Here is a 27,386-nt window from a genome sequence, read left to right as displayed (position 1 = left end):
CAACTCAAAATGTGAATCTGTACTGGATCTGCTGTAGTGATCCAGAACAACTGGGAGCAGCTAAAAGACAAAACAGCAACATTGTGATCATATATATGATCACATATATACTTCTCCCAACTGACACAATGTGGGTTGCAGCATTTACTGCTGGGAGAGCAGAAGGGGGTCATTAGATGCAATTCCCATGCTGGGACTTGAACCAGTAACCTTTTGCACCAAACCACAAATTTAACCACAAATTAACATGCTCTACCCTAAACACTAACTGTCATCATTTTAAAAAATATTGTTGCTGTATTTTTTTAAACTCACTAAATCATCTTTACTCTTTCCTTTCACTACTTAAGTACATTTAAGGTAAAAAAAAAAATACTTTAGATTGTTAAGTACACTCAACAAAAACATAAACACAACACTTTTGGTTTTGCTCCCATTTTGTATGAGATGAACTCAAAGATCTAAAACTTTTTCCACATACACAATATCACCATTTCCCTCAAATATTGTTCACAAACCAGTCTAAATCTGTGATAGTGAGCACTTCTCCTTTGCTGAGATAATCCATCCCACCTCACAGGTGTGCCATACCAAGATGCTGATTAGACACCATGATTAGTGCACAGGTGTGCCTTAGACTGCCCACAATAAAAGGCCACTCTGAAAGGTGCAGTTTTGTTTTATTGGGGGGGATACCAGTCAGTATCTGGTGTGACCACCATTTGCCTCATGCAGTGCAACACATCTCCTTCGCATAGAGTTGATCAGGTTGTCAATTGTGGCCTGTGGAATGTTGGTCCACTCCTCTTCAATGGCTGTGCGAAGTTGCTGGATATTGGCAGGAACTGGTACACGCTGTCGTATACGCCGGTCCAGAGCATCCCAAACATGCTCAATGGGTGACATATCCAGTGAGTATGCCGGCCATGCAAGAACTGGGACATTTTCAGCTTCCAAGAATTGTGTACAGATCCTTGCAACATGGGGCCGTGCATTATCCTGCTGCAACATGAGGTGATGTTCTTGGATGTATGGCACAACAATGGGCCTCAGGATCTCGTCACGGTATCTCTGTGCATTGAAAATGCCATCAATAAAATGCACCTGTGTTCTTCGTCGATAACAGACGCCTGCCCATACCATAACCCCACCGCCACCATGGGCCACTCGATCCACAACATTGACATCAGAAAATCGCTCACCCACACGACGCCACACACGCTGTCTGCCATCTGCCCTGGACAGTGTGAACCGGGATTCATCCGTGAAGAGAACACCTCTCCAACGTGCCAAACACCAGCGAATGTGAGCATTTGCCCACTCAAGTCGGTTACGACGACGAACTGGAGTCAGGTCGAGACCCCGATGAGGACGACGAGCATGCAGATGAGCTTCCCTGAGACGGTTTCTGACAGTTTGTGCAGAAATTCTTTGGTTATGCAAACCGACTGTTTCAGCAGCTGTCCGAGTGGCTGGTCTCAGACGATCTTGGAGGTGAACATGCTGGATGTGGAGGTCCTGGGCTGGTGTGGTTACACGTGGTCTGCGGTTGTGAGGCTGGTTGGATGTACTGCCAAATTCTCTGAAATGCCTTTGGAGACGGCTTATGGTAGAGAAATGAACATTCAATACAAGAGCAACAGCTCTGGTTGACATTCCTGCTGTCAACATGCCAATTGCACGCTCCCTCAAATCTTGCGACATCTGTGGCATTGTGCTGTGTGATAAAACTGCACCTTTCAGAGTGGGCATTTATTGTGGGCAGTCTAAGGCACACCTGTGCACTAATCATGGTGTCTAATCAGCATCTTGATATGGCACACCTGTGAGGTGGGATGGATTATCTCAGCAAAGGAGAAGTGCTCACTATCACAAATTTAGACTGGTTTGTGAACAATATTTGAGGGAAATGGTGATATTGTGTATGTGGAAAAGTTTTAGATCTTTGAGTTCATCTCATACAAAATGGGAGCAAAACCAAAAGTGTTGCGTTTATATTTTTGTTGAGTGTACATTTACCATGTGTTGCTTTTGTTATTTAAAATTGTAATAGATACATTCACTTTTTATGCGAGTAATCTTTTTTTAAGTTGTATTTTTTTTTTTTTTTTTTTTTTTTACTAACATATTGTTGGGGAAAGTGAAATGCACGCATCCACACCAGGGGGTGTAAATGAACAGCCAATAGAGAATCAAATAAATACAATTTATTGCTGCAAATGTGCACAACAGGTCAAATAATGCTTTTAGTCTGTCAATATCAATAGAACCAAAGATGACGCATGGGCAGGCCCGAGGGTAGGAGATGCCTAACCAGAGAAGAGCCGGGACCCACGATGTTCCACTGCCAACGGAGACCTGCAACACACCGGAGCCGCCAAGTCCTGAGTCCCCAGGTGGCCACCGCTTCCAGCTGTCAGATCCGGTACTGCTGGCAGGAAAAGAGACAAGTTATGGGGTGGGTGTGTGAACACCCAGCAAACAAGTCAGCTGAAAATACAGTTCCTTTCTGGGGGAAAACCTCCACCTCCAAACACAGGAACACAAAGTACATGAAGTGCCTTATGTATCACTTAATCAAGTCTGAAGTGAGGAGTGGAGACGCCAACTCCTCCAACTTCCACAAACTCAGCTACAAGCTGCAAGTGTACAACAAGGTTAACGACTGCAAAAAGCTCAGATGCAAAAATGTGTGCGTACGGCACAGAACGGCTGAGTAAGTTTACCTTCAGGGTAAGCTGATAACTCGGCAGAGTTCTGATGTCTCTCCCAGGCTTTTATGGGTGGTGGTGATGATATGATGAGTGACAGCTGTCAGCTCCGGGCTCCTGGTGGACTCCTGCGGCAACTACGCCCTCTGGTGCCTGAAACCCGACAACAGGCAGGACGCCCTCTGGTGGTGAGCCAGCAGTACCTCCTCTTCGGGCAGCCCACACAACACATATGGCTTTAAAGTACTTTATATGTTGCTGATGCTGACAAATAACTCATGGCTGCTGTTTAATAAGCAAAACCATGCAACTCAGCTCGTAATCCTTAAAAAATTAAATACAGTCATCTAACTCTATGTGTTTAAATAATACTAGCATGTTACCCATGGGGATCTACAGGCTCTAAATTGGGTAGTGTTTATAAAATAGGTAGCTGACATTTTTCAAAGGTAGTAATTAATTTTACCAAATTTCTATAATGATTTTAACTGAAAGTGCAGGAAATTAAAATGAGAAAGTTTTGTGAATAATAGTATTTATTATTTGGCACATTTAGTTAATGTCATGTTTTACAACTGGCAAGGTTGAGATATTGCCTTTGTTCAGAGCTTGTCTCATTACCAGGGTCTGATTCACGGTGACATCAATGTCCATTGTTCACTGTTGTTACCTAATATCCCTAATTTCTCCAAAAATATTAGTCCTATCAACTTTCCGTTTTCACGACGTTCATCCTTGACCCAAAATACATAAACATACCAAAATGGCAGCTATCCCCAGTTACACATATGCACACACGCACGCATACACGTACACAGAGGCCACTTTTCACTTTTAATAGACTCCTTTACGGTGTCAAATGTCGCGCGTAATCACGTTCTCGCTGGGGAGGCTGAGATTTCATTGTCAGTGTAAACAAGCATTTGCGGGTGGTAGAGTGGACAAGCAACAAGCAAATTGTTTGCAACATTGCGTCGTTATGGAGGTGAGTTCAACCAAAATATATATTTAGGTGTTTAACTCAGATAATCGTGAGTTTTGAATGTGAGTTTTATTGAGTGGCCGTTGTTTTTGGGGGTGTTTGTCAGGAAAATATCAGGTTTGACAGGCAAGATGGGCTGGACACAAATGCAGTACACAGGTACACAGCTCAGTGGGGTTAAGGCGTTTACTCAGTAAACAGGCTGGAGTCGGTACACAGAAAGGCAGTCCAAAACAAGCAACAGTAACAAAAACATCAGGCTTAGGCAAGGTCGAGGTACACAGGCAGGTAGTCAAAAAACACGATGAGGCAGACGAAGCAAGGCAAGGAAATACAAGAAACGAAGCTGGAAAGAGGCACTAGGCGCTACAATCTGGAGAAGGAGTAAGGTACAATGGGGAGCTTAAATACACCCAGGTGATGGGGTGCAGACAGAGAACAGGTGTGCGTGGAACATACCAGAAGGAGGGTGTGGCCAGACAGAGGGAAACACCCACCACCCAGAGCCAGCAGAGACAGACAGGAAAGACAGACCCAGACAGAAAAACCCCAGCAATAGAATAAACAAAATGTGACTGAAAAACACAAAGCCAAGAAATAAAAGCTGGCAAAACCCCAAATCATGACAGTGCACCCCCCCCCCCCCCCCCCCCCCCCAAGGCCGGCCCCGGACGGCCCAGGCATGGCAGGGTGGGAGGCATGAAAATCCCGAACGAGAGAGGAGTCCAGGATAAAGCGGGAGGGAATTGAAGACCATTCCTCGGGCCGTACCCCTCCCAGTCCACCAAATACTGGAAACCGCGGCCCCTCTGACACGAAGCCAGAAGCCGACACACAGAGAAGACTGCCCCCCCACCCCCGCCACAAACCGGGCGGTAGGCAGGGAAACGGCCAGAGGGCACAAAGGGCTGGACTTAAAGGGTTTGACATGACTGACATGAAAGGTGGAGTGAACACGCATGGAACCAGGCAAACGAAGACGGATGGAAACAGGGTTAATGATCTTTGAAACAGGGAAGGGACCAATGAACCTGGGAGCCAGTTTCCGAGAAACACCCCGTAGAGAGCCAGACTGCTTGACCAGGTACGTAGACCAGAGCCGTGGACCGTTTGCGGTCCGCAGCAGTTTATATTGGGCTGAAGAACGACATACGGCACGACGTGCCCACTCCCAGGTTCATTGGCACCTGACAACCAGACTAAGAGCAGATGGGACTGGAGACCGAAGGGTGGAGGAAGAAAATAGGGGGGGGGGTGACCAAACATGACATGAAAAGGGGAAAAACCAGAAAAAGCAGAGGGCAGACTGTTGTGAGCTAGTTCAATCCAAGGCAATTGGGTGGACCAGGTAGAAGAATGCTGAGAACACAGAATTCTAAGACCTTTTTCTAACTCTTGATTAAATCGTTCAGTCTGACCATTTGCTTGGGGATGATAGCCGGATGTGAGACCGGAGGTGGCCCCGAGTAAGCAGCAGAACTCCCTCCAAAATCTGGAAACAAACTGTGGGCCCCAGTCGGAGACAATATCCTGAAGAAAACCATGGAGATGAAATACATGGGTTAACATAATCTCAGCAGTTTCTTTGGCAGAAGGCAATTTGGGCAAAGGCACAAAATGACACATTTGGATAACCTGTCCACCACAGTTAAAATCACAGTCTTGCCACGTGAGAGGGGAAGTCCAGTGACAAAGTCCATAGTGATATGAGTCTATGGCTGTTTGGGAAGTTCGAGAGGCAGTAATGAGCCCACAGGAGGGCGTGTCGAGGACTTATGCATAGCACAGATATGACAGGGACTGACATATTCCGTAACATCTGCAACCATATGTGGCCACCAATTTTTAATTAAATTTTTCATTTTTAATTTGTAATTCCTAGATGACAAGAAAACCGACTATTGTGGGCCCACTCAACCCCCAGGGCATCGGGTACAAATACCTTGCCCAGTGGACAGTCAGACGGCATGCTAACATCACGGAGGGCTTCCTTAACCTGCTATTCAACCTCCCATGTAACAGTAGAGATGAAGCATGTTGCTGGGAGAATATTGCTGGGGTCATAAGGACTATCGGGCTTATCGTACTGTCTGGACAATGCATCGGGCTTTCCATTTTTTGAACCGGGCCGGTATGAGATGACAAAATTGAAGCGGCTGAAAAAGACTGCCCAACGGGCCTGACGAGCATTTAAGCGCTTGGCAGTGTGAAGATAGGCAAGGTTTTTATGATCAGTAGACACTAAAAAAGGCAACTGTGTCCCCTCGAGCCAGTGACGCCACTCCTCCAAGGCCACTTTAACCGCCAGCAGTTCATGGTCACCAATGGAGTAGTTTTGCTCTGCTGTAGTTAACTTATGGGACAGCAAGGCACATGGATGCAATTTCTTGTCATCGGGACTCATTTGTGACAGAATAGCTCCCACACCAATGTCAGAAGCATCTACCTTGACCACGAACTGCCGTGCAGGGTCAGGAAGGTGCAGCACAGGGGCAGCAGTAAAGCGTTGCTTTAGGACCCTGAAAGCTTCATCGCACTCAGGCGTCCACTTGAATGCCTGAAGAGACGAGGTGGCGTTATGGAGAGGAGCAGCGATGGTACTGAAATTCCTAATAAATTTGCGATAAAAGTTAGCAAATCCTAGAAATCTTTGAACATCCTTTCGATTGTTGGGCACTGCCCACTCACGCACTGCCGCCACCTTGTTCGGGTCCATTTGAATCTCTCCTTCAGAGATGACGAATCCCAGAAAGGATATCGTGGCCCTGTGGAATTCACATTTCTCTGCCTTGACAAAGAGATCATTATGCAACAGGGTCTGCAAAACAGAACGGACATGCTGGGTGTGAGTATGTATGTCGGGAGAGAAGATCAGGATGTCATCCAAGTAAACAAAAATGAACTTATTCAGGTACTCGCGCATCACGTCGTTTACTAAGTTTTGGAAGACTGCTGGGGCATTTGTGAGCCCGAAAGGCATCACTAGATACTCATAGTGCCCAGTTGGGGTGTTAAAAGCAGTCTTCCACTCATCTCCCTCTCTAATTCTGACCAAATGGTAGGCATTACGAAGATCCAATTTCGTGAACACTTTAGCACCCTCTAACAGCTCAAATGCTGACGAAATCAGTGGCAGAGGATAGCTGTTCTTTACTGTGATGGTATTTAAACCCCGATAGTCGATACATGGACGAAGTGACTTATCTTTTCCATGAAAAAGAACCCTGCTCCAGCGGGGGATGACATGGGACGAATCAACCCAGCATCCAGAGATTCCTGGATGTACGTGTTCATAGCTGCTCTTTCTGGAGCTGAAAGCGAAAACAATTTTCCTCGAGGAGGGGTTCCCCTGCGAAGAAGGTTGATGGCACAGTCATAATCCCGATGCGGAGGTAGTAACTTAGCCTTAGCTTTGCTGAAGACTAGCACTAGATCATGGTAACATGCAGGTACGCTATCCACATCAGGGTTACTAGCATTTGACTGAACCACGGGTGCAGACAGGCAAAACTTTTCACAAGGTCCCCATGCATCAATTTTACCCTGAGTCCAGTCTAGACTAGGTCTATGGCGTTGTAGCCAAGGGTGCCCTAGAATCACAGAGTGAGTCATATTATCCAGTACTTGAAAGCTAATTAGTTGATTGCCGTTAATTGTCATGTGAACAGATTGGGCGCAATTTGGCCTAATTCACGGCCGTCCACTGCACACACTACCAGTGGACGTGAAACCTGATGAAATTTAAGGTGGAGGGACCTGGCAACAGAAGATAGCCTGAATCAATGAATACAGGACAATCTATGGTTGTATGATCAGATGAAAATGAGGCAGTTAAAACATTCTGAGATGACGTATTAATGGAACTTTGACTCACCTGCACTACCGTTCTTGGCTGCACCGGGGCACCCTTTACTGGACAGAGGGTTACAACCTGACCTGACTGACCACAATAAAAACAAAGTCCTTCAGCTCGACGCCGCTCACACTCTGCCAGGGAAAGGCGTGTCGGTCCCACTCGCATACGCTTCTCTGCAGCGCTGGGCGGAGCATTGCCGCCAGAGCGGCCGGAAGTGGATGGTTGATCCGACGATCAGCTATCAGTTCGTTGAGGTCATTCGGCAAGTTTATCGCCATCAGCTGATCATGGATGATGTCACTCAAACCCCGGAAGAAGACATCTTGGAGCGCCACCTGGTTCCACTTGCTCTTCATGGCCAGGATGCGAAAATCGATAGCGTAATCTGCCACCCGGCGGCTGCATTTTTTTAGCCTCATCAATGAACGCGGTGCCTCACGCCCCAGCGAGGTGTGCTGGAAAACCTGCTCAAGAGCGTGAGTGAAGGCTGCCAGGGAGGAGCAAGATGGCGAACCGCAGCTCCACTCAGTCGTGGCCCATGCTGCAGCCCGGCCGGTCAGGTGAGTAATGACGAATGCTATCTTCACCCTTTCGGACGGAAACATTGATGCCACTAATTCAAAGTGAAGTTCACATTGTGTAATGAATGGCTTGACGTCCCCAGACTCTCCGGAAAAACGCTCAGGCCGGGAGAGTTGATTACAGACCTCGGGTACAGAAGCCAGCGGGGCAGTCGACGGTCCCGGAAGTGGTGTGGCAGCGGGAGTCATACTGGTCATAGCCTGATGCTTTATAGTCGTGAGTAGTTGCTGTATCTGAGAGCTCACTGAGGCCATGAAGGAAGCCTGTCGCTTGGTTAACTCACTGATCCCTGAGTCCAGAGCCGCTAGCTGGTCCTCTTGCTGAGCGAGCTGCCGACTGTGGTGGCGTACCGCCAGCTGGAAGGCATCTGCGTCTGCTGCGTCCATAGTTGGCCAGATTGTACTACCAGGTTTGACAGGCAAGATGGGCTGGACACAAATGCAGTACGCAGGTACACAGTTCAGGAGTTAAGGCTGGAGTCGGTACACGGAAAGGCAGTCCAAAGTAAGCAACAGTAACAAAAACATCATGCTTAGGCGAGGTCGAGGTACACAGGCAGGTAGTCAAAAAACACAATGAGGCAGACAAAGCAAGGCAAGGAAATAGAAGAAACGGAGCTGGAAAGAGGCACAAGGCACTACAATCTGGCGAAGGAGTAAAGTACAATGAAGAGCTTAAATACACCCAGGTGATAGGGTGCAGATAGAGAACAGGTGCGCATGGAACATACCAGAAGGAGGGTGTGGCCAGACAGAGGGAAACACCCACCACCCAGAGCCAGCAGAGACAGACAGGAAAGACAGACCCAGACAGAAAAACCCCAGCAATAGAATAAACAAAATGTAACTGAAAAACACAAAGCCAAGAAATAAAAGCTGGCAAAACCCCAAATCATGACAGAAAATGATCATTTCTCTACAATGCTTACAGACCCTGCAGCGGGTCTGTATAATAAACCATTTCTCCAGTGCAGCTTTGCTTTGAAACTTGAACCAATGAAGCAGTGCTTTGATCTTGATCTGCTGCTTCGTTGGTTCTTTGTTTTATTTCACTTAATCTTAATTTTTCCCCGCTAAAACCCTAAAGAGCATGTCTGTGAGTAGTAGTTACCTTTTTTATGTTAAACCGACCTGTTATGGTCTTCTGAAACAGTTGATAGATGTATAACTTAAAAACAGGACCGATGCTAATGCGTTAGCATGGCTATGGCATTCTCAATGTTAAAGTTAGCATTAAGCTGAGTTATCATCAAGCCTCCCTCCCCAGCGCGCAAAGGATTCTGGGATACTCTAAAACCGTGAATATATACATGATATTACAAGTGCAACAATATCCAATAAATTAACATAATATGAACTCACTGTTGACCGTGAGGAGGTCCAGCAGCACAGCGTACAAACACAAAAGCAGGTTCATCCTGGCTGTTATCCTACAACATACTCTTAGCTTGTCGCTGAAGCGGACACCCAGTATCCTCTGGTCTCAGTATCTGCTCTTCTTCTGGAACACACAATTTCTCCTGGAAAAATGTTTTTACTTATATAGTACTAGCATTACATTGTGAAGCATTGATTGAGAAGGAAAAAGTACAACAAAATCCATCTTCAAAAAAGGCCCATCACCCCCTCACTTCACCTCCTGACCCTCTTGACTTGTGGAAAGGCCTCGCACTGTTGTCATGGAAACCCAGGGTACTGTGTCGAGTGGCTTCATCTATACTGTATCATCATGTTCTGCCAACATCCCAACATCCCCTGTTCTGTGTCAACATCCCAGCTTATCTGAGTTGAAATGTTTCAGCAGCCGGCTATGAGTTCTGCTTGAATGTAGCAGTGAAGAGATTTGACTATGAAGTGTGAGTCAAGACGCCCCAGACAAAACCGGGCAAGACGCATTCTTCTGTGTGCGTGTGAATCATCAGCCATCACAGAATCCATGTCAGTGATAAGTCCTTGTTAACAGATAATCATCATCATCAGTCCTCTGGCATGACAGCATCATCCGCAGCATGGGCAGAGGATCTCGCCTGACTTCCTCTTGTCCCACATTTAGAGCTAGGCCAGAGGGAAGGGTAACAAAAAGTTTGTGTCCTTGGTGAGAGGGATCGGCTACTATCTTCCTTGCTCACCTCAGGGCCCTGGAGGTGTACAGGACCTGTAGTGATGGCAGATTAAGTCGATCACCTTCTCTGCTGTGTGGATGATACGCTGCAGTCTGCACCTGTCCCTAGCAGTGGCAGCAGCTTTCTGTTGTTGTTTTATAACTGTGGCAGTGTTACCTTTCTTGTTTATTTGGTCCTTGTCACCCGCTCTGGTTGCCAAGGTGCATCAGTGAATCTGTGATCGATAGTGGGGCCTGTTTGAGGAATCCGCTTGTGCGCAGTTATCCAGGACTGGTGTCACCTGGCTTGTAGTATCCATGTCTGCTCATCCTGGCTAGATCTCTGTGCAACCGATTGAGCCTGAATGCTCCTGTTTTGGATACAATGAACCCAGCACAGTCATTTATCCTAGATGTCTGAATCCTACGTTTCATGCAATGGAGCTCTGGTCCATCCAGTCCATTCATCTGACGGGGTTTTTAACACGCATGAGAACTGTGTGCCTAAGTGACATCTGAGGAAATGGAAGAAGAGAGGACAGCCATGAAGGACAGACCCTTGTGTCTCCTGGATCAGACTTATTAACACAAGTACAGAACATAGTATAGATGTTAACCGGCAATTTTGGGTCCGATCGTGCACTTCTGAGAAAAAGTGCCAGATTTGGCATGGGAGTCCCCTTGGGGGTATATTTTTATTTTAGATCGGGTACCCAGCTGAACCATGCCCGGAACCCGCTTTTTTAAGATGGTTTCCAAAATGGCCGCCAGAATACTTGTAAAGTCCTCTAACTTCATTTCTAGGCCACATAGAGACATGATCTTGGTGCCTAAACCCATGTTTATGAGTATAAGGAATCCAATGGTGATGATTAAAATATATTCTGATTGTCAGCCATCTTGGATTTTTCAAAATGGCTCCCAAAATATAATTTTACTTTCCGTTTTTGTTTCTAGGCCACATAGGGACATGATCTGGGTCTCTAAACCCATGTTAATGGGTATTAGGAACCCAGTGGTGGTGATTGAAATATATTATGAAAACAGATTGACAAAGTAATATATGTATTGATTTCTGCGAGTTACTCTGTGAGGTACCTTTTTCACTTAACTTTTAGAAAAATAATAAAGATAGAAACTAGAAAATTTTCACATGAAATCTCCTAAACCTGTGGTAATAGGTAGCATTCACAAGCTATGTGTTTATGAATGGTAACCAAGAGCTTCCATTGTTCCCAAATAGAGCAACCCAGCAAAAAAAAACATTTTAGTGACGTTTTGGGAACGTTTCCCTTAAGTTGGGAAAACGTTTTAAAAAACACTGAAAGTGAATGGCTTTTGTAGGTTTTTTTTTTCCAAAGTTTGTTTTAAACCTTTAGAGAACCAAATCACAACATTATTTTGGGGGCAAAGTTCACAGAAAACACTCTAAAAAGGTCCCCAAGACGTTGTGGAGAAGGACTGAAAAGGAAAACCATTTAAAAGCTGTTCACCAGAGCTTCACTTTCAACAGTTTTTCAACGTTGTTTTTTTTTTAACCAAATGTAAATGTTAAAAAACATTTCTGGTTTGCTGGGAATGATTTACTTCACAATGTGCTTATAATTTAAAACAGAGATACCTGTCACAAGCAATAAATGATTGCCACTATTGCCACTGCATTACATAATGTAGAAGCATAATGATTGTTTTGTACCCAAAAGCATATTTGTTGTTAGATATTATAGAAGTGGAAAGAACTATTAGATGCCTTTAGATTAATATTAACAGCTTTTATTGTCTGCTTCTTTTCTATTTCAGGTAAGTCGACAAAGACTCTTGGTGGTGAGTTTCCTAGTAGATAGAATCTTTCCAAAATGGCGACATCCTCATCCACAAATGAAACTGACTGGACACTTTGTGCACTTTGTCAGAACAGAGAGAAACGAGATAAGCAGCGGAAGGTAGAGAAGCTTGCAAACCCAGCAAATAAAACACAGAAAGAAGGAAAAAGTGGCTATGAAAGTCTGGCTCGGAACCTCAACGCCTTTCTTGAAATGGGCGATACACCAGAAGGTATTCTAGACATTCATAGGCTTGATGATGGTACTGGCATTGAAAATACTCTTATTAAGAACCAAGTCATGTGGCACAAGTCTTGTTGGCAGAAATGTTGTAATCTAAGAGCACAGAAGAGGAAGCAAACAGAAACCTTGTGTTCAGAAGCACCAAGCCCTGCTAAAACAAGACGCTCTCTGCCAACCGCCAAAGGAAATGTGTGTTTAATTTGTGAGGAATCGGATGATAAGGAAAAGTTTATCACAGCTTCAAGCAAAGAAATTGATGCTACAGTGCATGGGTATGCAACAGAATTAAGAGACTCCAAGTTACTTTCTAAGCTAGCAGCAGGAGATATGGTTGTGATAGATGCAGTCTATCATTTGGATTGTCTGAATGTCCTTAGACATCGCACCATCTCTCAATGAAGACAGCTGTTTAAAACAAATAAAGAGGAGACCTATGAAAGTCTTGTTCTGGGACAACTTGTTGCATACATTGAAGAAGCTCGTCAAAGTAAGGAAGCTGTTCCAAACTTCAAATTATCAAAGCTTTCAAAGCTTTACAGTAGCAGACTTGCATCACTCCAAGGTGTTGATGAAGTACATGTGCACTCCACCCGCCTGAAAAACAAACTTCTGAAACAGATCCCAGACCTCAGAGCAGAACAACAAGGAAGAGATGTTGTTCTGATGTTCAGCAAAGATATTGGTGACATACTTAAGAAAGCACTTGATAGTGAAAATGATGATGAAGGAGTTCATTTGGTGAAGGCTGCTCAGTGTGTTCAAAAACAAATGTTTCAGCAACAATATGAGTTTAATGGATCATTCAATGAGAAGTGTGAAGCAAATTCAGTTCCACCTGCTCTTAATGTTTTGATGATGATTATGGAAGGCCCAAACATCAAAGATAAACAAATCAATCCTGCAAAAGAGAAGATTGCTCTGGGCCTGTCTCAGATGGTGATGTTTAACAAAAAAACTAACACTCCAAAGGAAACAAGCACTCAAAGGCATCCCAAAGAGAGAGAAACGCCACTTCCCATCTACCTAGGCCTCCTTGTCCATGCTAGAACCAGAAAGAAAGAACTTGTAGACAAACTCTATAGTCTTGGTCTGTGCATCTCCTATGACAGGGTTATGACCATATCAACTGAGATGGCAAACAAAGTTTGTGGCATATATGAAGCAGAAAAGGTAGTGTGCCCTCCAGCAATGGTGAAAAATGTCTTTACAGTTGGAGCAGTCGATAACATCGACCACAACCCTAGCTCTAGAACAGCACAGGGGTCCTTTCATGACACAGCTATCACATTAATGCAATTCCCCACACCAGAACACCCAGGAGAGAAGAGAACATTTCCATCTGTCCCAAATGAGGCACTAGCACGAAAACGAGCATTGTCCCCATTGCCCAAAACATACACAGAGGTTCCAGCTACAACAGAGTGCAAAGCCACAAAAGTTCCACACATTGATGGTGTTGTGACAGCTCCATCCTTATACCCATAAACATAGGTTTAGACACCAAGATCATGTCTGTATGTGGCCTAGAAGTGAAGTTAGAGGACTTTACAAGTATTCTGGCAGCCATTTTGGAAACCATCTTAAAAAAGCTGGTTCCGGGCATTGTTCAGCTGGGTACCCGATCTAAAATGAAAACATACCCACAAAGGAACATTCATGCCAAATTTGGCACTTTTTCTCAAAAATGCACGATTTTTTTCACTAACTTCTATACTAACACAAACAAGCTCAACACAAAGCTCACGTTCAAGTGGCTGAAAATAAAGTCACACAGGACAGGAAATAGTCCAAAACCACCACCAAGTTGTAACCCACCAATCTGTGATGAGGTTATTCCTTAACAGCATTTTTAGCAAATTGTAAGGCAGTCACAAAACAAAAGCCCAAGACCTTCCACCACACCCCTCCAGTCACTACCCCTGTCCCAACCCACCACAACATTGATACTGCCATTCAAAATCCTTCTTTTGGTGTCAGTTACAAACCCATCCATCCATCCATCCATCCATTTTCTTCCGCTTTATCCGGAGTCGTATCGCTGGGGCAGCAGCTCAAGCAAAGCCGCCCAGACCTCCCGATCCACACACACCTCCTCCAGCTCCTCCGGGGGAACCCCAAGGCGTTCCCAAGCCAGCCGAGAGATGTAGTCCCTCCAGCGTGTCCTGGGTCTTCCCCGGGGCCTCCTCCCAGTGGGACGTGCCCGGAACACCTCTCCAGCGAGGCGTCCAGGGGGCATCTGGAAAAGATGCCCGAGCCACCTCAACTGACTCCTTTCAACATGGAGGAGCAGCGGCTCGACTCCGAGTTCCTCCCGAGTGACCGAGCTCCTCACCCTATCTCTAAGGGAGCGCCCAGCCACCCTGCGGAGGAAACTCATCTCGGCCACTTGTACTCGCGATCTCGTTCTTTCGGTCATGAGCCAAATCTCATGACCATAGGTGAGGATCGGAACGTAGATCGATCGGTAAATCGAGAGCTTTGCCCCCCTACTCAGCTCTCTCTTCACCACAACGGTCCGAGGCAAGGACACTCCACCGACCTGAAGAGGGAAAAGCACCTTTTGCCGGTCGAGAACCATGGCCTCGGATTTGGAGGTGCTGACTTTCATCCCGGATGCTTCACACTCGGCTGCAAACCGCCCCAGTGCACGCTGAAGGTCCTGATTTGACGAAGCCAACAGAACCACATCATCCGCAAACAGCAGAGACGAGATTCTGTGGTTCCCAAACCAGACCCCCTCTACACCATGGCTGCGCCTAGAAATTCTGTCCATAAAAATAATGAACAGAACCGGTGACAAAGGGCAGCCCTGGTGGAGGCCAACGTGCACTGGAAACAGGTTTGACTTACTACCGGCAATGCGAAGCAAGCTCCTGCTGCGGCCGTACAGGGACCGGATAGCCCTTAGCAAAGGACCCCGGACCCCGTACTCCCGGAGCACTCCCCACAGGGTGCGCCGAGGGACACGGTCGAATGCCTTCTCCAGATTCACAAAACACATGTGGACTGGTTGGGCAAACTCCCATGAACCCTCGAGCACCCGATGGAGCATGTAGAGCTGGTCCAGTGTGCCGCGACCAGGACGAAAACCACACTGCTCCTCCTGAATCCGAGGTTCGACCATCGGTCGAATTCTCCTCTCCAGTACTCTGGAATAGACCTTACCGGGGAGGCTGAGGAGTGTGATCCTCCTATAGTTGGAACACACCCTCCGGTCCCCCTTCTTAAACAGAGGGACCACCACCCCGGTCTGCCAATCCAGAGGCACTGTCCCCGATCGCCACGCAATGTTGCAGAGGCGTGTCAGCCAAGACAGCCCCCCAACATCCAGAGACTTAAGGTACTCAGGACGGATTTCATCTACCCCAGGAGCCTTGCCACCGAGGAGCTTTCTAATCACCTCAGTGACTTCGGCCTGGGTCAACAGCTCCCCACCCGCACCGTAAACAGTGCTGGAGGAGAGCTGCTTCCGCCTCCTGAGGCATCGGACGGTTTGCCAGAATCTCTTCGAGGCTGACCAATAGTCCTCCTCCATAGCCTCCCCGAACTCCTCCCAGACCCGAGTTTTTGCCTCTGCGACTGCACGGGCTGCGGCACTCTTGGCCTGCCGGTACCTGTCAGCTGCCTCTGGGGTCCCACCTACGAACAAAGATAAGTAGGACTCCTTCTTCAGCTTGATGGCATCCCTTACTTCCGGTGTCCACCACCGGGTTCGGGGATTGCCGCCGCGACAGGCACCAGAGACCTTGCGACCACAGCTACGAGCAGCCGCATCGACAATGGAGGTGGAGAACATGGTCCACTCGGACTCCATGTCTCCAACCTCCCCCGGGATCTGGGAGAAGCTCTCCCGGAGGTGGGAGTTGAAGACCTTGCTGACAGAGGGTTCCGTCAGTCGTTCCCAGCAGACCCTCACGATACATTTGGGCCTGCCAGGTCTGACTGGCTTCCTACCCTCCCAGCGGATCCAACTCACCACCAGGTGGTGATCAGTCGACAGCTCTGCCCCTCTCTTCACTCGAGTGTCCGAGACACGTGGCCGAAGGTCAGATGATACGACTACAAAGTTGATCATCGACCTCTGGCTCAGGGTGTCCTGGTGCCACGTGCACTTATGGACACACTTGTGCTCGAACATGGTGTTCGTGATGGACAAACTGTGACTAGCACAGAAGTCCAACAACTGAACACCACTCGGGTTCAGATCGGGGAGGCCGTGCTTCCCGATCACCCCCCTCCAGGTCTCACTGTCGCCGCCCACGTGGGCGTTGAAATCCCCCAGGAGAACAATGGAGTCCCCAGTCGGAGCGCTATCTAGTACCCCTCCCAGGGACTCCAGGAAGGTCGGGTACTCTGCACTGCTGCTCGGCCCGTAGGCCAAAACAACGGTGACAGACCTGTCCCCGACCCGAAGGCGTAGGGACGCGACCCTCTCGTTCACCGGAGTGAACTCCAACACTTGGCGACTGAGCTGGGGAGCAATAAGCAATGCGACCCCAGCTCTCCGCCTCTCCCCATGGGCGACGCCAGAAAAATGAAGCGTCCAGCCCCTCTCCAGGAGTTGGGTACCAGAGCCCAAGCTGTGCGAGGAGGTGAGCCCGACTATCTCTAGTCGGTATCTCTCAACCTCCCGCACAAGCTCAGGGTCCTTCACCCCTAGCGAGGTGACATTCCACGTCCCAACAGCCAGGGGCTGTGAGCATGGACCGGGCCGCCGGGCCACCCGCCCTCGACCGCCACCCAATCCTCTCTGCACCCGATCCCCATGGCCCCCACAGGAGGGCGGGCCCACGTCACTCTTTCGGGCTGAGCCCAGCCGGGCCCCATGGGCTAAGGCCCAACCACCAGGCGCTCGCGCACGAGCCCCAACCCCAGACCTGGCTCCAGGGTGGGACCCCGGCTCCGCCATACCGGGCGACGTCACGGTCCTTGATCTTTTACTGGTCATGGAGGTTCTGAACTACCCTTAGTCTGACCCGTCACCTAGGACCTGTTTGCCTTGGGAGACCCTACAGGGAGCACAAAGCCCCCGACAACATAGCTCCTAGGATCATCCGGGTACGCAAACTCCCCCACCACGATAAGGTGGCAGCTAGAGGGGGAGCAGTTACAAACCATTACTACTATTCTTAGACTTGTTCAGTCCTATAGTACCTCCAGTTTCTAGAGCACTCATGAAATATTGTTTATTCATTGCACTGAGGTCAAACAAGCAAGTTCACATCACTCACATTATGTGAGATGTAGTTATTGGTTCTGTGATATATTGATAATTGAAAAATTGAAAACTTGTGGCAAATCCCAACATTATTAGTCCTACTCATTGTGGTCCAATTTATTTGTGAATTAACAACACATATGCAATAGGCACTTGAAATTTACTTGAAAATACTTTTTTTTTTTTTTGCACTTTTACAACAAATTCTGTTTCCCCAAATAGTTATGACCCCACCAAGGAAGGTGGGGAGGGGGGTGACTGCAGCCATCACTACACCCTACCCCCACCTCTTCAGTTTATTTCTACAAGCTTTTTCATTATTGTACCAAGACTCATCAGTCTATCTAAACGAACACAGCTTTGTGTTAATGTTATTTATAGGAGAAGGACTGACAGCGGAGGGTGGGAAGACTCTGAACTGGGATTCCCTGGAGAGAACAAGATTGGAAACAGCACCACTATCGACTGTCTTTATCCTCTTCTTGCCTTTGTTGTTCGATCAGGTATCTCCAGGCTACAGGCTTTCTCTAACGCACAAACACTTTATACAATGACAGCAATACAAACAGCATAGTACAAAGGACGGGTTCCCAAACTTGGGGCTGGCTCCCACTTGAGGGCAAAGAGCCATAGCAAGTGCAGCACTGCAACAACATTTTAATGATTTTGATTTGTTGTAGGACAGTTAAAGATACTGTTACAACAAAATGACATTGACATTCTAGTTACCTTCTTTTATTTAGACAGAAAAGCAAGAAGGTATAAAATGGACACTTTTGTGTCAGGAAGAAAAGAGAAACAGGTATGTTCATAAAGATTTATCTTTATCAAATGCCAATCATGAAAATGTACATACCTCATGCTGTTACGTACATATATGAAATTCAACTTTGAACATTTCTTCATTATTAAATACAGGGGACACTCAACACTTTATATTATATATGTGATGCAGTGATGCCATAATATGTGATTCTTTGTGTATTCATTATACCTATTTCATGTTTTATTATCCCGCCTCCCGAGGGATAATAAAAAAAACTGTGACTCGTCACTCGGGAGGAGTTCGGAGTCGAGCCGCTGCTCCTCCACGTCGAAAGGAGTCAGTTGAGGTGGCTCGGGCATCTTTTCCGGATGCCTCCTGGACGCCTCGCTGGAGAGGTGTTCCGGGCACGTCCCACTGGGAGGAGGCCCCAGGGAAGACCCAGGACATTGCTGGAGGGATTACATCTGTCGGTTGGCTTGGGAAAGCCTTGGGGTTCCCCCGGAGGAGCTGGGGGAGGTGTGTGTGGATCGGGAGGTCTGGGCGGCTTTGCTTGAGCTGCTGCCCCTGTGACCCGACTCCGGATAAAGCTGAAGAAAATGGATGGATGGATGGATGTTTTATTATAAGAACAGAGCTGCTTGATGCAGTGCATCGAGAAAGTTTGCACAGCACTTCACTTTTTCCATGTTATGTTACAGCCTTATTCCAAAATGGAGTAAATTAATGCTTTTCCTCAAAATTCTACTCACAACACCCCATATGACAACAGGAAAAAAGTTTTTTTTGGGGGGAGGGGTTGCAAATTTCTTAAAAATAAAAAATAAGAAACCACATGTACATACAGTGGGGCCAAAAAGTATTTAGTCAGCCCCTGATTGTGCAAGTTCTCCTACTTAGAAAGATGAGAGAGGTCTGTAATTTTCAACATAGGTACACTTCAACTGTGAGAGACAAAATGAGAAAAAAAAACAAGGAAATCACATTGTAGGATTTTTAAAGAATTTATTTGTAAATTATGATGGAAAATAAGTATTTGGTCAATAACAAAAGTTCAACTCAACACTTTCTAACATAATCTTTGTTGGCAAAGGCAGAGGCCAAACATTTGCTATAAGTCTTCACCAGGTTTGAACACACTGTAGCTGGTATTTTGGCTTTCAACTCCCTCAACAAATTTTCTATGGGGTTGAGGTCTGGAGACTGGCTTGGCCACTCCAGGACCTTGAAATGCTTTTTACGGATCCACTCCTTTGTTGCCCGAGTGGTGTGTTTGGGATCACTGTCATGCTGGAAGACCCAGCCACATTGCATCTTCAATGCTCTCACTGATGGAAGGAGGTTTTGGCTTAAAATCTCATGATACATGGCCACGTTCATTCTTCCCTTAACACAGATCAGTCGTCCTGTCCCCTTTGCAGAAAAACAGCCCCAAAGCATGATGTTTCCACCCCCATGCTTCACAGTAGGTATGTTGTTCTTGGAATGCAACTCAGCATTCTTCTTCCTCCAAACACAGCGAGTTTTTACCAAAATGTTCTATTTTGGTTTCATCTGACCACATGATATTCTCCCAATCCCCTTCTGGATCATCCATATGCTCTCTGGCAAACTTCAGACAGGCCTGGGCATGTAGTGGCGTAAGCAGGGGGACACGCCTGGCACTGCAGGATTTGAGTCCCACTCTGCATAGTGTGTAGTCTTTGTTACTTTAGTCCCAGCTCTCTGCAGGTCATTCATCAGGTCCCTCCGTGTAGTTCTGGGATTTTTGCTCACCGTTTTCATGATCATTTTGACCCCACGGGATGACATCTTGTGTGGAGCCCCAGATCGACTGAGATTATCAATGGTCTTGTATGTCTTCCATTTTCTTACAATTGCTCCCACAGTTGATTTATTCACACCAACCTGCTTGACTATTGTAAATTCACTCTTCCCAGCCTGGTGCACATCTACAATTTTCTTCCTGGTGTCCTTCAACAGCTCTTTGGTCTTGGCCATGGTTGAGTTTGGATTCTGATTGTTTGAGGCTGTGGACAGGTGTCTTTTATGCAGATAACGAGTTCCAACAGGTGCCATTAATACAGGTAACAGGTGGAGGACAGAAGAGCTTCTTAAAGAAGAAGTTACAGGTCTGTGAGAGCCAGAAATCTTGCTTGTTTGTGGGTGACCAAATACTTATTTTCCACCATAATTTACAAATAAATTCTTTAAAAAGCCTACAATGTGATTTTCTAGATTTTTTCTCATTTTGTCTCTCACAATTGAAGTGTATCTATGTTGAAAATTACAGACCTCTCTCATCTTTCTAAGTAGGAGAACTTGCACAACCAGGGGCTGATTAAATACTTTTTGGCCCCACTGTAAGTATGCACATCCTTTGCTCAATACTTTATTGATGCACCTTTGGTAGCAATTACAACCTCGTGCCTTCTTGAATATGATGCCTCAAGCTTGGTGCACCTATCTTTGTGCAGTTTTGCCCATTCCTCTTTGCAGCACCTCACAAGCTCCATCAGGTCGAATGGTGTGTACAGCCATTTTCAGATCTCTCCAGAGATGTTCAATCGGATTCAGGTCTGGGCTCTGGCTAGGCCACTCAAGGACATTCACAGAGTTGTCCTGAATCCACTCCTTTGTTATCTTGGCTGTGTGTTTAGAGTCACTGTCCTGCTGAAAGATGAACCGTCGCCCCAGTCTGAAGTCAAGAGCACTCTGGAGCAGGTTTTCATCCAGGATGTCTCTGTTCATTGCTGCATTCATCTTTCCTTCAATCCTGACTAGTCTCCCGAGTCCTGCTGCTGAAAAACATCCCCACAGCATGATGCTGCCACCACGATGCTTCACTGTAGAGACGGTGCCTGGTTTCCTCCAAACATGACGCCTGGCATTCATGCCAAAAAGTTCAATCTTTGTCTCATCAGACCAAAGACTTTTGTTTCTCATGTTCTGAGAGTCCTTCCAGTGCTTTTTGGCAAAGTCCAGACAGGCTGACATGTGCCTTTTACTAAGGAGTGACTTAATTCCGTCTGGCCACTTAACCATACAGGCCTAATTGGTGGATTTCTGCAGAGATGGTGTCCTTCTGGAAGATTCTCCTCTCTCCAGAGAGGAATGCTGGAGCTCTGACAGAGTGACCATTGGGTTCTTGGTCACCTCCCTGACTAAACCTCTTCTCCCCCAGTTGCTCAGTTTGGGCAGATAAGTCATACACTGAACATTACATGCCCAACCGTTGGGCAGATAAATATAATGTCTTACCTTATTCACCCAACCGTGATCGTGTATTTGACACATTTTTTGCATTAAAACTGTTCTTTACACCACTTTTTTAAGCCTCTATTGTGGCGTGAAAAGCGGCATATGTTTGACACATTTAACGGCACCGTCTTTAATTACTGCAAAAAACAACAAAACAAAAACAACTGTTAACTACGACGAAACAGTTTTTCTGTACAAAATGCTGCTTGTTGCATGTAAGATGGTGTTAGTTTGACACAGTTCCCTGGGTGTGATGAGCCAAACAGAACCGCTTTAGATCACAGCCCCTCCGCACGCTTGTAAGTTCACTTCCGGTTTCTCCTCGCGTTGAAACCGGAAGTGAACTTACAAGCGCGATCATTGGTCGGTTGTGGTTGGGCATATATATATATATATATATATATATATATATATATATATATATATATACACACATATATATATATAGAATAGAACTGTTGGGGAAAGTGTAGTGACACGGACCCACAACAGGGGGCGCAAATGAACAGTCAACAGATGAGCCAAAAGGTAACAATTTAATGTTGTGAATGTGCACAACGATTATACAGACAATCACAGAATCTGATAGCAGTCAATACACCAAGGTGAAGTGTGGGCAGGCTCGAGGATAGAAGACATCTGTCCTGAGAAGAGCCGGGACCACACGATTTCCACCGCCACAGAACCCGGTGAATACTGGAGCCGCCAAGTCCCGAATTCCCAGGTGATCACCGTCCCCGACTGTCGGATCTGGTACTGCTGGCGAGGAGCACAAACAGTGAGATGTGGGTGTGTGCACACCCAGTAACAAAAACAGTCAGAAGGTGGAAAGTCACCTCCACCTCTAATCACACACTCGTGCAGCTCCTGTTAAACCACTTATCTGGTTTGGGTGTGAAGCGAAGCCGTCGCTGTTCACACCAAACGCCAATCCAGCAGATAAGGCACACCACAGGAAAATGGCTGCAAAAGAGTTCAGACTATGACACAGTTTTAGATACAGCAGAGAATTACCTTCACAGGTAGATGATATCTCGGCAATGAGGTGGAGATGACGTCCGGTCTTTATGGAGTGAGATGATGTAGTGTAGATGGGTGACAGCTGTCAAGAGACAATGAGTGACAGTTGTCACCCCCGGTTGTGTCCGTGGCGGCATCGCCCTCTCGTGCCTGAAGCCTGCACTTCAGGCAGGGCGCCCTCTGGTGGTGGGCCAGCAGTACCTCCTCTTCTGGCGGCCCACACAACAAGAACAGAGGCTTTATTGTCATTGTACATCCACTGAAATTTGCCCTCTGCATTTAACTCATCCTAATTACAGTTAAACACATCAAAACACTTGGAGCAGTGGACAACCACAGTCCAGCACCTGGGGACCAAATCCAGATGTAGAGACAAACAGTCAGGAGGTGTTGAATGATCTATGGGGAATCCCCAGCACCAATTGGGCTTACGTATTTCTTTGATTAAAAGAAGGGCCTGCCTCATTTAATGACCGGTGTCGCAGACTGAATAGTCCCCCCTAAAAATCGGTCCACCCTGCCTTCACTTCACATGCGTCATTTTGGTGCTCAGCAGCATCATTTCTGAGCGTCAGCAGCAATTCACGGATTATCACCTCGTTTCTGCTTAAAACTGCACTCCAGTCATCATCTGTCTCAGCGACAGATATCTGAAGCTTTTGTACAACAATCATTTCCACATAAATTCAGCAATATTTCATCATAAAAGACAGAAGTGATCAGAGCGCCACAGCAGCAAGATGTGCTGCTGTGCCTATGTCATTTCAGCGTCTGTTATGGTTTAGTCCACTAGGACAGTAGGACCCCAAAAATGCAGAGTAGCCAGACACAGGAAGGCTGAGTGAAAAAAAACTATCAAACGATAGTAACAAAAAACAACTGTCACAAAAACTGACAGTGACCAGGAACTTACAACAGGATGATCACAGGAACAGATGGATACAAAGTTGGAGCAGGAAACGTGCAAACACTGGGAGATAAACATTAATGACCGGCAAGGGAAAACAAACGGGCGTGACATGAATAGACACTAATGAAATACACTGATGAAATACAGGCGCTCTCACTCATGAATGTAGTAACACACCCTGAACACAAGAGGGCGACAAATCATTATCTACATAGTGAACTGAACGTAAAACATGACAGTGACATAATCAAATCAAATCAAATCAATTTTATTTATATAGCGCCAAATCACAACAAACAGTTGCCCCAAGGCGCTTTATATTGTAAGGGAAAGCCATACAATAATTATGGAAAAACCCCAACGGTCAAAACGACCCCCTGTGAGCAAGCACTTGGCGACAGTGGGAAGGAAAAACTCCCTTTTAACAGGAAGAAACCTCCAGCAGAACCAGGCTCAGGGAGGGGCAGTCTTCTGCTGGGACTGGTTGGGGCTGAGGGAGAGAACCAGGAAAAAGACATGCTGTGGAGGGGAGCAGAGATCAATCACTAATGATTAAATGCAGAGTGGTGCATACCAGAGCAAAAAGAGAAAGAAACACTCAGTGCATCATGGGAACCCCCCAGCAGTCTAAGTCTATAGCAGCATAACTAAGGGATGGTTCAGGGTCACCTGATCCAGCCCTAACTATAAGCTTTAGCAAAAAGGAAGGTTTTAAGCCTAATCTTAAAAGTAGAGAGGGTGTCTGTCTCCCTGATCCGAATTGGGAGCTGGTTCCACAGGAGAGGAGCCTGAAAGCTGAAGGCTCTGCCTCCCATTCTACTCTTACAAACCCTAGGAACTACAAGTAAGCCTGCAGTCTGAGAGCGAAGCGCTCTATTGGGGTGATATGGTACTATGAGGTCCCTAAGATAAGATGGGACCTGATTATTCAAAACCTTATGTTACCAGGGAAACCAAAGACATGGGTGCAACCTGAAAAAAACAGAGAACACAGTACAAAACTGAAAAGCAATAAGCCCAGAATGGTAGTAACAAATCCAAACATCAAAGGAACTGACATCCTGTGAAGAACGGAGCCTTAGGAAGAGAAGGCATAAACCACCACCACACGCAACCCCGAAGCGGGCGCTTGGCGAAGCACGTGGCAGAGAATCAAAGGACTGAGTAGGGACAGAGGACAGGTGGTGAGGACAAAGAGATCTGGGATGGTAGAGGACACACCCACTCAACCCTGACACAAGCAGGTGACAACACGAGGGAAACACAGCGCTTCACACCCACACATCAGGATGAGAAGGAAACACCGAACCATGCACACCTGCTGGACACATCACACATACACACCAACAGAAAGAAACAGATAACACGTAGGGAAACCCACATATGCAGGATGTGGAAAAAAAACCTGGAAGAGACGGAAGGACCGAAAGGACATATGGGTATAGTGTGGGAGGAGAGCCAGAGGAAACACACATTCCCCACTTACACGACTCACACCAATCCATCCATCCACACGTCCAGAGCACGCACACGCACACATAAGGACAGGAAGGCAGGTGCAACGGGACACATCCATTCATCCATCCACACACACCCACACTCACACACCGGACTCAACACTGGTTCAACACACACACACATCCACAGACCAAAGGGGGACAAACCCGATCAGGTGGACCCAGAGAGAAATCATGCCAAACCCCAAAACCAACCCGACTAGGCTGACATCTAACAGCGTCAGTAATGATGCACTGATTATTGCCTCATTTTCTAATTAAACGGCTTCGTTTCTGCTTAAAACTGACTTTACAATGATTTAAGGGGTTTTACATTGTCATCTGATGGTCAATAATCCCATCATTCCATTTGATGCTTTGGGTGTAGAGACTCAGTTTGAAACGTGCTGCAGTGGTCCGAAATGACGGATGCTCCGTGAAGGCAGGGTGGACCAATTTTTAGGCGGACCTTTCGGTCTGCAACACTGTGTCAAAACGTCATCTGAAAAAAATAAACGCCTGCCTTAGATAAGTGCCGGGCATTATGTGCATTAAAAAGGATTACATTTGAGCGAGTCACTCTTTTTCTAAATCCGCTGTGGAGTGGTACATTAAAATCCTAAAGACTGATTTATGCTTCTGCAACTCTGTAACTCCGTGGCAATGCAATGACATCAACGTGCGTGTGACCCTTTTAAAGTTCTCATCTTGAAAAGTAGCTTTTTCTGGATTCATTTGTCCCTCAAAGAGCTCTGATTCTTTATACAATCATCAACCTCCAAACCAACAGTATGTACAATTTTTCTCCATGAACTGTGGGTCATTTGAGCGTCTTTTTCTGACTTCATGTTGTAAAGTTGGTTATATTTGTGAACTTTTTTGCCAAATGTATTTGATCCATGATCAAAATGGAATCAGCGTGCGCCCTGCAAAAACTATTAAAATATGACTTGGGATGAAGAAGTGAAAGTGGAAAAGTGACAAATCACAGCCCTTTTCGGTCTCCATCGTTAAGCAGGTGAGCGGGTTCACAGCCCTGCAGAGGGCTCTCATCTAAAGCGGTTGTCTTTGGCTTGCCACACCCAGTGATATATGTGAAACTTAGTGAAAAGTATATTGCATTTGATGTCTTCTGCCACCATCTCTGTTTGTGCATGTCTAAAATTAGAAGCACCTGCTTGCGGCAGAATGCGGAAAAGATTAAAAGCTCTGCATGCATGTGTATAACTTCGATCACAGACAAACAAAAATGTACATAATTAACAGGGGAAGAAAGGGTTGAGTTCTTCTAAAAACTGTTGAGGTCTAAGGTTCTAAAAACATTCTGGACTCACACGCCATTCCAACTCATACAGAAACTTTCCACAATTTGAAAAATGTCATCTACCTATTTTATAAACACTACCCAATCTAGAGCCCATGGATTTACATCCATGGGCAACACACGAGTTAAATTTAAAGTCCCTCTCTCAACTTTGTCAAGGAGTCCAAGGAGTACAACCCAAAAGCATGATGCATGTGAGGAGGCATGACTGAGTAAGATTAAATGAACAAAAGAATACAAAGGAGAACCACTGGTTTCAAAGCCAAAAATAAAAACTATCCATGAAAGAACAATTATGAGACGGGGTGGGGAGGAGGACTCCTCAATTCAAGACAGATGAGCAGAGTATGAACCAATTTCAGTATGCCCGCAGAAGGAACATGAGCTGATAGAAAGGAGAGAAAACGTCCATGACAAAGCAGAAACAGAACAGCAGAGTCCATAAATATGCACCCACTCAGCAAAAGGCAGCGTTCATCATCTTGTAGCGGTGTTGATGATTGCATAACTGTGGTTGCTGGGAATAGGAGTGGCATGCTGAAATCAGTGGGAAAGTGGAGCCAGCTGGAAATCTAAATGTACCCTCACGAAGATCATGGCCCTTGACATCCCAAAACAAGCAGAACAGAAAGAGCCCTTCGTACAGTCTGGAGCTCAGACATGGCAAAAGACCAGGATGTCAACCAGGACGTTCGAGCAGAATAGAGGGTGTAGGATGCTGATGAGGAGGTGGCGGGTGGCACAGAGGTGTCTGGAGCAGGTGCACAGACGGTCAGCACAGATACCAGCACAGAACCTGAGTAGTTGATCCAGAGGAGATGGGAACAGGCACAGGTCCTGAGCTGGCACACACTAGTCCACAGCTACCTCAGAAACGGGAGCAGGAATCCCATACAGGACTCTGACTCCTGTGTGGAACTGGACTGGGAGTGGAGGCAGACAGGTTGCAGCAGTGACAGACAGGCTAAAACAAGAAGAGGTAGATACCAGTGGTGGATCTAGGATTTTCCCAAGTCAGAGATCATTACACAGAGGGGCATAGTATATGTCCAAAATCTGTACAGAATTCCATGTTTGGTAAGGTGAATACATTTCAC

The 27,386-nt window shown here is 46.4% G+C and overlaps 2 long non-coding RNA genes across 2 annotated transcripts; one reads left to right on the top strand and one right to left on the bottom strand.

The window, feature by feature from the left end:
• LOC117507180 lies at positions 1-26,741 on the top strand. The gene is made up of 4 exons (XR_004559638.1): positions 1-11; positions 2,479-2,485; positions 25,354-25,360; positions 26,622-26,741. It is a non-coding gene; the product is annotated as an uncharacterized LOC117507180 (long non-coding RNA).
• On the bottom strand, positions 16,470-27,386 carry LOC117507181. The gene is made up of 4 exons (XR_004559639.1): positions 26,624-27,386; positions 21,444-21,448; positions 20,570-20,573; positions 16,470-16,480 (listed from the first exon to the last, which is right to left on the bottom strand). It is a non-coding gene; the product is annotated as an uncharacterized LOC117507181 (long non-coding RNA).

Source organism: Thalassophryne amazonica, chromosome 3 (assembly GCF_902500255.1).
Source record: "Thalassophryne amazonica chromosome 3, fThaAma1.1, whole genome shotgun sequence".
NCBI lineage: Eukaryota > Metazoa > Chordata > Actinopteri > Batrachoidiformes > Batrachoididae > Thalassophryne > Thalassophryne amazonica.
This window is presented reverse-complemented; position numbering and strand designations above follow the sequence as displayed.